This window comes from Nesoenas mayeri (genome assembly GCF_963082525.1).
Source record: "Nesoenas mayeri genome assembly, chromosome: 22".
Classification (NCBI taxonomy): Eukaryota; Metazoa; Chordata; class Aves; order Columbiformes; family Columbidae; genus Nesoenas; species Nesoenas mayeri.
In genome coordinates, this window is record NC_137572.1 from 4,383,087 (window position 1) to 4,398,070 (window position 14,984).

General features: G+C 46.4%; 1 protein-coding gene across 8 annotated transcripts in view; it reads left to right on the forward strand.

Moving 5' to 3' along the window:
* The first annotated feature begins 6,010 nt into the window (after positions 1–6,010).
* Positions 6,011–14,984, forward strand: part of ZBTB44 (zinc finger and BTB domain containing 44) — a 37,083-nt gene continuing 28,109 nt past the window's right edge. For 7 of the 8 annotated variants that reach the window (XM_080357877.1, XM_080357875.1, XM_080357878.1 and 4 more), the window contains exon 1: positions 6,011–6,284. The gene's annotated coding sequence lies outside the window, so the exon portion shown is untranslated. Of the gene's footprint in view, positions 6,285–7,741; positions 7,812–14,984 lie in introns of all 8 variants that reach the window. The other variant, XM_080357876.1, reaches the window with a different exon arrangement.

A 14,984-nucleotide genomic window follows, 5' to 3' on the forward strand; every position in this document is an offset into this window, starting at 1 on the left:
CGTGTCCTTGAGCATGAGGAGCATTTTATCGGCTGTGGGTTTAGCCTGGGAGATAATAACTCGCGTTCTTGGCTGGAAATGGGGGCTGGACCCTGGCACACATTCAGCAGGGGGACAGGTGAGATGGTCACAGCAGTTTCTACTGTATTTATATATAATTTCTGTCTCCAAACATCCCCAGCATCTGCAGAATTATTCCTACAGCTGCAACCCACATGCCTTGATTTCCCCAGCTATAAAACCAAGGCTTAGTTACACCTGATCTGGCTTGCAGGGCCGCTGTGAGGATTAATTAATTACTAATTCTGCAGTGCTTCGACTGTAAAATGTCTATTGCAATACCCTGTCCCCCCGCTGGAGCAGACACTTGTGCGTGCCGGCGTTTCCTTTCCCACCCATGTTTTTTCTGGTCTCCTGCATGCTCATTTTCTCAGCTCTGCTTTAATTTGGGAGATAATTTGCTAACCTGGCTCGCAGCAGGGATGAGCCCAGGATCTTTAGATGCTGAGCCTCTCCCTTATTCTCCATATTCTTCACCTCCGCTTGCCCAGGATACGTGAAGATGCTCAGATCTGGCACTGCACTCCAGCCTTGCTTGAGCAAATCTCAGTCTAAAACAGAGCCTGGCGAGGGCAAGCAGGAAGGCAATTTGGGAAGGTTTTGCCATGGCTGGACAAGCAATTCGGTATCTCCAGGCTCCTCTCTCGATGTCCCTTGTCACTTCCCTGTGGTACCCTGGCTCCCCTTTTTGGCAGCAAAACATTAAAGCTGTGCCAGAAGCCCCATGATTTATTTGAAAACCCGAGATATTCGGCTTTTATCTTCTGTAGATGATTCCTGTTGAAACCACGGGGGCTACACCCAAGGACTGGGTGTAGGGGGAAAAGAAATAAAGGCCAGCTGCAGAGTTTGGATGCAGGGCTGTTGGGCTGTTGTTCAGTCCTACCTTCGGGCAATGTTCTGTGTCTGCTAATTAATCTCTAGGAATTTAAGCCCTCTCTCTCTCTCCCTACAACAAATAGCTGGATGCTAAAGTCATGTAGCCTTGCAGGGTTATTATTTTTTTCCCTTTTTTCCCCCATTTGAGGCTGCAAGGGTTTTAACTCCAAGGCCAGCGTGTGTTTCCTCTCCAGCATTTAGGAGGGGTCCGAAATTTCAGCCTGGGAGAGCGCCAAGGAAAACGTCTGTATTTATCACACAGGAGTCGGGCACGCCAAAGGTCTCTTCCAGTTTTCTCTTTTAATATTCACTGCGCGGTCGCTTAGCTGGAGCTTCCTAAATGCAAAACCTCCCCATCGTGGGCAAATCCTGCTGCTTTTCCAGCGAGGAGGAGGATGGGGATCCCGCGGAGATGCTCGGTTGAGGTGTGGGGGATCTGAGTGACGTTAAGTGGGATTCCTGCCCTAGCCTTGCCATAGAAACATGTAGCCTTTACACCGATTTAAGTCAAAGAGGTTATATACTAGGATATATATATATATGTGTATATATATGTTTCCCTTCAGTGAAGGATTGTAGCAATGTACTGAGCCTCTTGTGTTAGGTATTTATTATGAATTTCCGTTTGGTTTTGTACAGTAGCTGTCTGGAAAGGAGAGAGAGGAAGAAATAAGATTGACTGTGTTTTAACATGCTGCTCCCACGTCCCCACTCCGAAACCTGCAGCAGGGTCGGAGACGGGACGTCCCTGCTCATTTTTTAACCACTTTGGTACATGACTGGTGTCTCCCCCCTCCCTGGTGCCCCCAGATCAGGGTGCGATTGCCAACTGAGCTGTGTAACAAATCCTGCCAAAATTAGGCTTTGGACTTTTATTTTAGGAGGGGGGAAAATTCCATTTTCTGTTTTTTAGCCGTCTGTTTGTATTTGTTTCTAGCCTTTTGTTTGTATTTGGTTTTAACTTTGAAAACAGTCTGTTTGTGACTCTGCCTCTACCCCTTCAATAAAGGATTTGCTGCCTCTTACTTCTTTGCATTTGTCTCTGTTTGCACTTTTCTCAGGATATATTTTATCTCTATCCCAAGAGCAGTATGTTAAATCTCTCTCTTTTCTGTAGCTTATTCAGCCTTAAAAAAATGGTTAATTGGTTTTTAAGATGCTAAACCAAACTGTTACGTGACAGAATAGACAACACCCAGGGAGCAAAAATTATTCCCTAGAAATTCGGAATCATCTCTGTTTTGCAGACTGCTTATGAGCATCTGCCTGCTCTCTATACGTATGTATATATAGATAATTCTGCTGCCTACCAGGAGGAAATACAGCCTAAACAGGGCTAAAAGAGGTGACGCTGTCTCCTTTGCCTAACTATATAATAACCACAGATAGTGGGAACTCGGTGCTGTCCTCTGAAACAAAGGACTGATGAAATCCAGCATATGGCAACGCAGATTTTGGAGCTATCTCATTAGAATAAGCATGGGCTTATTACAAGATAATTAGGATATCTTTGCTTGGGTCAAATGCAATCTGCTGTTGGAACTGGGGCACAGCCTGATGTCGAATAGCAGCTGTGGTTTATTTTCTGTATATTGGTGATTTCCATCCACCGATGGGGCTGGAAAATGATGCTGGGGCTGGGCAGAGGCCCATGGGAGGGGAAAGGAAAGAGTTAACGTGTCTCCATGGGACGTGTCACCACATAAATGGGCACAGCGATGCATGCCACCCTATTTATAACCAGGTGTGACATTTATTTTAGATGACTTCCCCTGGCATCGGTACAGCCGGGTCCTGGGTTTCGGCTCATCAAGGCCCCAGCTTTCCCCCGCAACTTTCTTTTATGTCATTTTGTTGCCACTGCTGGGTTTGAGTTGAATAATTGGAATTTCAAACAATGCTAAAGGCTTTGGGATATTACCGGGTAATATCCCGGTAAGCCCTAATTAATCATAGCTGCACAACCATCACAACTTAAGAATAGTGGGATGAGAGAATCAACCTTGTGGGAGCTTCTCTGTCACCGTGTCTACCATGGTACTCCAGAGACAACGGGGACCAGCAGGCAGAGAGACGGATTTGTGTTGTCCCATTGGAGGGAAATTATTAGGATGAACCCATGGCAGGATCCTCCACTCCATGCCGTGACTAGTGCTCCTCCCCAGCCTTGTATAATTATATTTTATCTGCATTTTTTTCCTCTTATAAGGCACTTTTGGATGATGTAGGATGCCACAAGCTGCTCCCCCAGGTACGTGTTGAAATGCTGGTTTGCTCCTTCATTCCCAAATCTTCTCCCTCCAATGGCTGGACTCTCCTAATCTCCAGCCCAAGTTATTCCTGGATGTTTGCTCCTCCTTGTCCTTGTGCTAATGCTGTTCTTGAGTTTAAGAGCTTTCTTAAAGCTGGGAGTAAAGAGACTTTCCCTCTGGAGGTGCCAAGGTCAGGGAGGGGGGAAGAAGGCTGTGCAGGGCAGGTGTAATTTGCTTTCGGTATTAATGGATGTGTGCTGCCAGGAGCAGGAACATAGGCTCCTAGCAGCACGGGATTGGCTCCAAGAGCCGCCGAAGCGAAGGAAAACGTATCCCACAGGCTGCAAAAAGAGGGTAAAACAGCTTCCAGCCAGAAATTGTGCGTTCCGATTGCTTGAAGGCAGCGAGCAAGGCACCTGTGTCCGTGAATTGAACCCATGATGCTGTAAAATGTCCATAAGAGCAAATCCCCCTGCCAGGAAAATGGCAGGAGTGGGGTTTTCAGCAATTCATTGTGATGCCTCTGGCTGAGAAACTCCCAAATCTGCAGCAAAAGTGAATGGCATGAAAGAACGACCCGGTAGCTTAGGAAACCCGAGCAGGCGTGAATCAATACCAATTTACTCCAGCAAACGCCGTGGCTCTGGGAGCGGCTGGAGACCCTCTTCAGGTAGCGAAGGATAATAAATTGGCATTAATAAACCAGCCTTTTCGGCTGGAGTGGGGAGAAATTCGTCCTGGAGTTGGGTTGTGTCCCAAACCTACCAGCTTCCCCCACCCAAAGGCTGTTAATTGGAAAGCTAATGACCCATGCGGAGATGGTGGCTGGGAGGCAGACATTGTAAGGAGAAGCGAGAAAGAGGAAGAAATAAAATAAAAGGCTTATTTTTTTTTTAGCAGGGATGGGTCTGAATCACTGAAGACACGGTGAGAATCTAAACCACATTGAATTTTATCATCTTCCAGGCATGAATTTGGGTAGTTTGGACTCTATTTCTCGCCCCACGACATGCTCAGGACAAGTCTCAAGCGGGATACGGCCATCGGTTGACTAAAATCACTTGATCTACAACAGTTCCACCATCAAACACCCCCAGCTCCACACTTTCCTGAGCAGCATTTTGAAGGTGAGGGATGGCAGCTCAAGTTGCTTTTAATCTATCTTCTGCAATTCAAGTGTTACCATGGATAGCCAGGAGCAGATTCTTCCTTCCCTTGCAAATTATGTCTTATTAAAGCAGGAACAACCTGTGCACATGTGCAACCTGCTGAAATCGGTGCTGTTTTGCTCCTGTTTCACGCAGGATTAGGTTGCAATGGATGGCTGTTGTGCACCAGGGTTGTAATGCAGCTCCCCACAAATATAAAACCAATATAAGAGGAAGCAAAAGGAGAATTAAGTCCAATCTTGCAAAGCACCAGGATTCTGATTCTCTCCTCAGTTTTGCAAGGAATCATCTAAAACGGTCCTGGGGTTTTTACTACAGCGTAGGGAATTGGGCCTCTATTTTTTGTTTTCCAATGGAGCAGCGTGGTTGGTTTTAAATTTTTTACTGCTGATTAACATTTTTGGACCGCGGCCTTTCAATCTGTTTCCTGCTTCGATTTACTGAGTGCTCATCACAAAAGAAAAAACCCAACCCCAGTAACAACCAAAAACCATCGTAAAACAAGCCGTGGAGCAAATGGTTGCGCTGATCACACTAAATTAAGCTGTGCTTACCCCGAGTTAGCGCAGATTTGGACCAAATTATGAGGGTGGATTAATTTAATACTCGTTAGTTGTAAATTTGATTGGGATGGATGCAAGCTGGAGGGCGGTTTGCAGAGTCTTGGGCCCGGGGGGTGCACACACCGGAGCACTGGGAGAGTTGGGGTGCACAGTGTGCACCGTTCTGGCCAAGGGGGTGCGTGCAACGTGCTCGGGGAGGAGCTGTGCACAGCGTAGGGTGCTGTGCATGCACTGGAGCACCCCATGCTCAGTGAGATGCACGGTCCTGGGCCCGAGGGCGCACACTGGAGCACCGGGAGGGTTCGGATGCACGGTGTGCGCGGTCCTGGGCTCCAGGGGTGCATGCAATGTGCTCGGTGAGGCGCTATGCACGCTGTGCATGCACCGGAGCACCCGCTGCTCGGAGCCACGCACCGTGTGCACGGTCCTGAGCCCCGGGGTCGATGCAACGTGCCCAGTGAGGAGCTATGCACAATGTGCACGGTCTTGTGCGTGCACAGGAGCACCCCGTGCTCGGTGCGGTGCGCGGTGCTGGCCCCTGGGGTGCACATACCGGAGCACCGGGAGCGTTGGGGTGCACGGTGTGCACGGTCCTGGGCCCCAGGCTTGCGTGCAATGTGCTCGGTGAGGGGTGCACAGCGCACGGTGCTGTGCATGCACCGGAGCACCCCGTGCCCGACGCAATGCACGGTGTGCACGGTTTCTGAGCCCCGGGGGTGCATGCAATGTGGTCAGTGAGCGGCGATGCACACCGTGCTGTGCATGCACCGGAGCACCCCATGTTCGGTGAGATGCACGGTCCCGGCCCCGGGGGAGCACACACCAAGGCACCGATGCGGCTGGGACGCCCGGTGCTGGGGGCGGGCGGGGGGCCCGTGCCCGGCCCGGAACGCCCGTTCGCAGCGCTGCCCGCCGCGGGGTGCCGGTCCCGGGCCGCTCCCGCCCTGCGCACGCGCAGCCCGCCCGCCCCCGCCGCCCCGCCGCGGTGCATTGTGGGACACAAACAAAGTGCCCGGGCGGCGCGGCGCGCGGGAGCTCGGACCCGCCGGGATCTCTTCCCCCCTCCCCCCCCCCCCGCCCCCGTCCCCGCCCGGTTCGCAGCGCGCGCCGCCGCGTCCACGCGCACCCACGCGCACGACCTCGCTGGGGGGGTGCACTCGCGCGCGCGCCCCCTCCCCCTCCCGCGCGGCCGCCTGAGGGGGAGGCGGCGGCGGCCTCTTCATCCTCCTCAGCCTCCCCTGCCTCCCCTCATCCTCCGCCGCATCCCGGTTCACCGTCATGGCCCAGACGGGGCCCCGGCGCGGCCACAGATAGGGGGGCTCGGCCTCCCCGCGCGCGCCCGGGCCTCCACCGACCCGCAGGTAACGGGGGAGCGCGGCCGGGCCTTGGGGCGGGAGAGGGGGGGGGCGGCCGCTGGTTCCCTCAGGGGCGGGTCCGTCTCCGTCTGCCCGCCCCCCCGCGCCGTGCACGCGTGTTTCCCGTGGGAGGTGTGTGTGTGTGTGTGTGTGTGACCGGTGTCCCCAGGGGGTGAGGGGTGGCACTTCCTCCGCGCGCACGTGTGTGTCCCTCCGTGAGGGGCCGCGTCACCCCCGGGCGGTTCCGCGTTCCGGGGGGTTTGTTCTCTCCATCCCCCCCCGTTTTGCGCGGTGTTTGCACAGACAAATGTGTAGTTTCTTTGGGGGGGGGGCAGGGGTTGTATCGTCTCTCCATCCCAGCGGGATTCCCGCTTCCTCCCTTTCCCGCTAAGGGCTGGCGGGAGGGAAACAGGGATCCCCACAGGCTGCCCCTTTGTTGTTATTTTTATTTCTATTTTTTTTTTTATTACGACACCCCTTTCTGCGTATTTGTCACCGTCCATCTGCCAGGGTCTGCTGCACTGCCTCTGCACCCACGTCCACGCGTGATCCTCGTTCTCATCTGCCAAGATCTGTTTCTCTGCTCCCCTTCCATGTATTTGGGGTTATTTTCCTATATACAAACATAAACACTGACAGATGCTGAGGAGGGTATAGTCTGCAGCTTGCTTGCCAAGAGCCTGTTGCCTCCCTTCATACACACAAGACAAGGGTACTGCTGCCTTCCAGAATCCGCTGGACTTCTTTTTCTGCACACAGGTGTGCTCTGCGCTTGAACACCGCAGCTTGTTAAATACATACAGCCAGAGGACTTCTACCTCTCCACCTAAAGCTGCAAAGTTTGGTGGTTTTTTTTCTTTTCCCACCCAAATAGACATGCAGATACAATCCACCAAAGCCTAAGGGACAGCTCTTCCAGCCCATCCCCTGCTTGTGCTGTGGAGCTTGTTCTGCCCACTGATGAGGGGGGGTCTGTTGCATCCTACAGATATGTATATATATATATATATATATTTACACTCACGCGGGTTTTCCTCCTGACTGCCTCCCCAATGGCGGTGCGTCCTGCACTGTGCTTGTTTGCGCACATCAGGGAAGGCACAGGCAGCGTTTCACCCGCAGCCTTGGGGATGCACACAGGTGTTTTTCCTGCACGCTTGCAGGGCACAGGTTTCCACTGTTTGTCCTTTTGTGTCCTGCACGTTCCCACAGATGCCCAGCGGCAGGTGTTTCGGTGCCTGCCCCCAGACTGTGGTGCTTCCCTGCTGCACGTGCCAGAGAGGTCACCCTTTCTTACCCATTTCTTATCTCTTCTCAGCTGCGCTTCGTTGCTGCCTGTTACATCTTCCATGACAGACACTTTCAATCCTTTTTCTTCATGTGCCCTGCTGATATTGCAGTGCGATACAGGTTAAATCTACCATGTTTCTTGCTTTGACTTTTGGTTTTTCTGTTCTGAACAGCCCACCAGAGTACAAAGAAGTAGCCTGCGTACTTCCTAGGTCTCTGCAGATCCCAAGCTGGAAACCACAGGTCGGAAATACATTCATTTTCTCTTTTCTGGTCCTGTACGTAATTTGTCCAGCCTGGGATCTATTCTGCAGGTTTCTAGAAGTCTCTTGCTTTAATAATTTTCCTTGTGAAGTCCTGGGTTTTCCATACCCACGTGGCAAATTTCTCAGGTTTCCCAGTTACCTGTTCACCCCGCTTTCTCTCTGTGCTTCTGCCTGATATGAGGCTTTTCCTTTACCCCTTTTCTAATTTTTGTTTTATTTATCCTTGGGGTGTCTAGCACACTTAGCTGTTATTTAAGTGGAGGTCACCCAGTCCACCTAAAGTTGATCCCCGGGTTCTAGCTGTGTGTTTTTTCTAGACAAGGTGACGTGTTGTTTATCGTGTGCGGGGCCCACCCGCAGCTCTGCACTGTGGGCCTTGAGAGGTGGCACTGAGTGGGAACTGCTTCAGTTCAAGTGGGTCACAGACAGGTGTCCAGGAGGTTTTTAGGGTGTTCCAAGCGCAGTGTGCTTTTCTCCTGCTGGCGAGGTATCTTACGGCACCTTGGCGTCTACATATAATGCAGATCCAAGGTGTGATGCACCTGGAGACCTTGCCTGAGTTGAAGTGCATCTATTTAAGGAGATGGAGCTGAACAAGTGTGAACCTGCTGGCTTAGACACAGCTCTACCAGTCTAAATTCCTCCATTGCTGTAAAACTGTTTATACCAGAAACCAGTTACAATGCTCTAAGTGTCTCTCCCCAGGGACTACTTCTGTTTAAACAGCTGTTTTTAATCCGAAACTTTAATTGGTGCGAACACTCTAAGCAGTCCCTTTCCAGGGGAAGGGAATTTCCAGCCCTACTTTAGTCTCCCCAGGTGGACATTGCGCGGATGCTGGCTTGTCAGGAGGGGGATTGCACTCTCTTTCCCACACAGAAGGCTTTGCGCTACTTTTGTTTACAGCATGAGACAGTTTCTCTTTTTGTGACTGTGAGGTTTGGAAGTGGGGGAGTGTCCTTATGTATTTCTTCTTCTGCAATACGTAGGAGAAGTAGTCAGCAAGTGAAACTGAATCCTTGCCATGGTTATTGCAACAGGAGGTTAATCATAAACTCTGACAACTTTTAAAAGAGGTGGGTTTGTGTTTTGGTGTCTGTAGCAAGCGTGTGCTATTAAGAGGGTCTGGTCAGCTCCTTGCTAAGAGGATCAAAAGGAAATACAGCTCTTCCCCTCTGTGTAAAACTGCACCAGTGTCCGAACGTTATTTTTTATTGTATCCCCTGACTTGGTGGAAAGGGGCTTTTTTATTTTTATTTCCTTCTTGTGAATGGATGTGTGATGCTGTGAGGTGAATGGTGTTTGTGTGAGTTGTCACTGATAAGGAGGTGGTCTCCGGTACTTTGTGCTTGTATTGGTTGCTTCACATCTGGCATTTCACTGGTATTGTCTATTACATCTGGTAAACTTATTTTTCAATGGCTTTGAGAGTGTTTGAGTTTCTTCTTGTGGGAAGATCTGGCGATATGTGTACCTTCAATCCTTTTAGGTGTTGTAATCCACTAGCTTAAACAAGAAGAAAGTCAAACTGTGACAAAGCAGTGATGCTCTTGTTGGCACGTGACAAGGAAGGAGATGTCCCTTGACGTAGAAGGGATTGTTTGTTGACATTCTTCTATCTCGCCTGATTATAAGTAGGTTATCCCTGCTCAAATTATGCAACTGTGGAGACAGCCAGACTTCAGAAATTCCAAATACTTCAATGTGTCGAGTGCTGCCTTCTAAATTAAATGCTACGGTTGCAGAGCGCGTTCACAGTCTGTCGCTTGAAATATGACATCAATCTTGGAATCGTGTGTGGCTGAAAAGGGGCAGCAACTGAACTGCTTGTTTCTTTGAAAAAGTGTGAGGTTGCAGGAGCAGAGCTGGGTGGGAGATACACCTCTACCTGCAATAGTGTTTTGATATGGAAGTAGGTGGTTTGCAGAAAAAAATACTGAAAACACTGATTTATGTAAGTTGAAATGCCTCACTCTCTTCGTGGCTGCTGCTGTTGCCTTGAAAGATGCAGTTTAGAGCATATAGATCTAATTAAATCATTGTGTACTTATTGCTAAGTAAACATAGGAGTCCATTACTCTTAACTTGCCTTGGAGATCAAATTGATTCTTCTAATGGTTTCACTGGATGAAAACAAATGTCTAGTACTGCTTTGTAAAAGGTGCCTAAATGAAATGGTGGTGGTGGGGAATGAACTGCAAACCCAATAAAATGGTATTTGTGCTTACGGATGGGAAGAGAGGAATTGTAACCACGCGGCATTTCATTTAATTCTTACATTCCATTTCATCAAGTTAAGGAAGTCACTTTACTGTGCATTATTTGTAGATAGCCTGTTTTTAATATGTTCCAATTTAGAGCTGGGGAAGTAATTATTTGACATGAACAGGTTGAACGATGGGATAATAAGGGCTGCAAAATGTGCGTTGAGCTCAGCATGTGGCCTGCAAGAGTGGGCAGGGGTAAATCATTAGGGGGAAGGTGGAAGAGCACGAATAGACAGGGCAATGATCATTCCTTGGTGCATTTATTTTATTTTATTTTATTTTTTCTTTTACACGCTATATTGTCCCCGTCTATTTAGTACATCTGTTTGCAGGGGCTGTTCTGCATCACTTTTTTTTTCTTTGAGTTCTGCTATATTGTTTTGAGGTGATTTGACCACAGAGTTTATGCTTTCTAATAAAGGGATACTTTGTAGCTCATGTGTGATAACATTATAAACATTTACTGTGTGTAATGTTTTAGATTCAGAAGTACAAATAAACATTGTAATTGTAGGGAGAGCTATTTTAGTGGAAATACAGTTACAGACACTGACAAAGATCTTAGTTTATAAATGTAGCCACAGATGGCATTTTGTATTTAAATGTTACCAAGAGTACTTTATGGAGAAACTGTAATTACGGTGAGTACTTGCCCAGGTTAAGTCTTCTGGAAGGTTTTGGCAGCATGAAGATGCTGAGTCCTATGGAGACCCAAGAGCCCTAAAAATCACTAGTGGGTTTGGAAATAGCTGTCCCTACCGTGGGACCTACTTGTCTCTTAACCCACTAGTTCTAATTTCCGTGGCGTTTGGGCCCTGCAGGTCTGACAGTTCCTGCAGTTTTCTCTCAGCATCTTGTGGTTTTTTGTTGTTATTTGTTTGTTTGTTTTAAAGTGGATAAATAGCCCCATTAAGAAAGACCTACTCTGAGAAGTTTCTGTGAAATGTTAGTACAGATGCTGAAGGTTTAAAAAAACCCACAAAACTCTCCTTATCCCTAGCCCCATCCATGGATGTGGTTCTGCCAGTCGGGGTTTGGCCATACAATGGAACAAAGTTAGAAAGCCTGCATAGTTGCTGCTCACCTGATAATGTGATTTTTGGGTAAATACAAGGACTTTTAGTTTTTGGGGCCAAGAAGAACTCCTTTTAGGCATTTATCTGCATAAATGAGTCATTAGGAAAATAAAGGGCACACATAGTGCTAAAAGGGTGATGACACAACCACATTCCTGCCTTGCTTCAACTTGTTCAGGATTCTTTACAGCGGCTTCCTTTGGAAAGGTGGCTGCTTGTTTATGTGTCTGTGACACCTTGACTAGCTGGCCCGGGTCCACGCTGTCTGGATTAGCAAAGCCTTCTTGCCTCTTCAGATTGCGCACCATGTGTGACTCTCCCTTGATCTCTCCCCTTTGCTCTTTTACACAGGTTTTTCCATGGTGTTTCTTGTCAGTACGGGCTTCCAGTGCTTCGGGTGTTAATGGGGCTGGTGTGCTTTAAAGATTTGTATTGCACTTCAGAAAAATTCATTTATTGCAGTTAACATGGATTTCACTAATGTATAATGCTTCCTTGCTAATCTGGAATAAAGATGAGACAAGGAAAGCTGTCATTTTTTTGGGCGATAAACCTGAATACTTCAAACAACAAACTGGCTGACAGGTGAGCTTTGTTCAGAACTAGTAAAAGCCAGTACTTAGCCAAATTTGGCTGTCACAAACCTGATGATTGTGATACGCAGTTACAGTCATTTGTTTCTGTAAAATCAAGAGACGTGTATGTCACTTCCAAGTGACAAAAATGAAAGCCTCGTGCACTGTAAGATGGGAGGCACAGCTTGGGGTGAGAGTGGAGGGGAGGGATTCTTCCCTTTGGGTCACTCCTGGGATGTAACACACCCTGTTAGGCCCTGGTTCTTAATCTTGGAGGAAATGAAGAAATAATTTGTTTTCCAAGCACCATTTTCACTGTGCCATCACTTACTGTCATCTCTGAAATTGACTCTTTTCTGCCCCAAAACACACGGTGTGTGCCTTTGTCTCTTCAAAGATGTAGTAGGACTTAGCACTATTCTGTAAATAGTGTGTGAGGAAGCACAGATAGTTTGTTTTTGGTTTTGTTTTGCCTTTTGACTCTTTAATGAATTGAATACAGTAGTGCTACCAAGAATTTCTACTAGAATTATTTTGGTATGCAGATACAAAAGTCCATGCCATTTTTCTTGACATTTCTTTCACAAAAAGGGCTTGGAGAGTTTTGGTTTTGTTACTAATATGTGAGGTTAGTTTGAGTAGTCTTTTTGATGTATTTTTTTTTTAGGCTCATGTCAATGGGCTTGTAGGACTTGTGCAAGTGAAGACTGAAATGTTTTGGGTAGCCATGGTAAAATGAGAAAAAACAGCTCTCTGCAATTAGTTGAAACAAGAAGGTTGCTGTCGTGTGATAAGTAGAAGTACTTTATGGATATTTTTTGGCAAATTTGCAGTACTTAGAAGAATTTAATGTTCAACTTGTATTTTTTTGTTTGTTTTGTGTCGGTCATTTTTACTGCTGTTAAATACCAGAGACTCTAAAAACGAAGCCTTGCTTTTTATTACGCAGAGTGGGAAACAGCCATGTAATGGCTTGTCTATGCTGAGAACTTTGGGAAAAAAATTTAATGTGAATTTGCATGGACCAAAAGTGTAAAGAACGTATTAAGATCACCTGAAAATTATGCATGAACACCGTCATGGAAAGAGTGGTTAAATTTGAATGTGCGCCTCGGGGATGTAACATATCAGTCTATTCTGTATAATCTAATTACGCTCTGTGGGGATTGCCTGCATGAGGATGTGAAGAGGACAAAATGAACTCACTTGTTGCTTTTACTTTAGTAAAAAAAAAAAGGAAGAAAATCAAACCCCAAAAACCTCCCAAACCAGAGATTTGCTCATGTATGAATGGCATAGGCATCTCCAGCATGGGCTTTCAGGGCAAACCAGTGGTAAACCAGCTGTCTTATGGTTTGGTCCTGTGCTATTTCAGAGCACTGGTGGAAAACAGAAATTGTAGGGCAGCGAATCTGTTGTGAAATATCTCAATGGTGAAGTCTGCACATTAATTTTTATCATGAAAATAAATGTAACTCAGTATATAACAAGACCTTTTTATAAGCAGTTACTGCTCATGTTGTTAAGTGAGCCTCAGTTTTGAGGAAATTTGCATTTATGTGTTATAGGGAACACTGATGTGAAGATTCCTACAATGAGAAGTTCAAAGTGCTGGCGGCTGGGGAAAGTGACGTTTATCTAGTTTGCTTGTTCAACCCTGTGAAAAGCTATATTTGGCACATAAGGTTTATACTTTGCACTGCAGCTTCAAAAAGGCAACAAGTTAAATCTGGGGCCTTTGAAGTCGTGAATGGTAACATTCTGTTCTCTGAAAGAACTGACTTCAGATGATCACACCAAAACTTGAAAAACTCTGTCATGGTTAGGGAAAAACAAGACTTGAAGGGGAGGGAAGGCTATGAAAAAAATGTGTGGAGTTTATTGTGTGTCATAAGGAATAAAGAGTAGCCAGAATATTCTGATTGCAATCCCGGAGATCTTTGCCTGCTGTGCACCACAATGGGGCAAAGTTACTGTGTTAAATTCTCCCCAGATAAATCTTATTTAAGAGTGCAGCTGGTTCATCAAACATCAAATTTGTTGGAGCCAGTGAACCTCAGTTATGTAGAAAGGTACAGAGTCTTTTAAGAAAATTGCATCTATCTTCTTTGTCTATCTGTAAATGGTTTCAAGAAACATCTTGTCTTCTGGCTCTTGCGTAAAAATAGGCAGTAGTGTCAGATCAACAATTTACATACAGCACGCGCTACTGTACTGCCCTGATTATCGTAATCTCTTCTTTTAATTAGATCCTGAGATTAAAAGGTGTCTTGCTGCACTTAATATGTGCCCTATCTGTTGTAGCTGATGCATGTTTCGAGCTGAAACGTTGTCTGGGTAAGTCAGATGCTCTGAAAAGATCTAAGCCTAGTTTACTTTACAGGCACATTAAGGAAGAAATGCACAGAGAAGAAAAACACACCAAAAAAATAGACATTGACAAACATCTGACCAAAAAACGAGGATTAAAATGGTGTGGTTGTTCTGTGGACCTTTCCGTTAGCTGCTCAATTGAATTTAATAGTATAGAGATCTTACTCCAAAGTCACTTTTAACTAATTAGCTTCCAGATTATAGCTCAAGTGTGTTACCAGCTCGCTATTACATAATAAATAGGTTTTAGTTTCATACTGTTGGATTTCTCATGAATTTTGTTCTGTTCCTAGGACTCCACTTCTCAGTCATTTGTTTTTCTGCATAGTGCTGACGATACATCTTAACCTTTTCGTCAGCATTTTTTGAGCCAGTGTCTCTACGGAAACACTCAGAAGATCATTGCTAAAACAAGCCCTTATGGCACTGCACAGGTAAATTCTTTAACCTGTTATTTCAAGCACATGAAATACTTCTCTTCATCTGGCTCCTTACCTTCCTTTTGTCTGTTCATCTTGTTTTCACCAGTAACCATATAGGTCAAGTTAGTCAAACATATTAATTAAGTCCTCATCATATGTGGCATTTCCTTTTTTCAGAAAAATACATTATCAAGTCAGTTTGACATACTTTAGCTTCAGTAAACACAGGTGGTATCCCATTTTCTGTTTGTTTTCTTAATCTTTCATGTTATTTTCTTCAGATTGTTTTTGTATAGCCAGATTTCTGCAGTTGTATACAAACACCTATAATCATGTATCTTTGTGAGATGAAAACATCCCTATATTTTTAAATAACCAGAGCTCCTGCACTAAATATTTGAGAGACAAAACTAACAGAGTGTTAATATTGCCAAGCT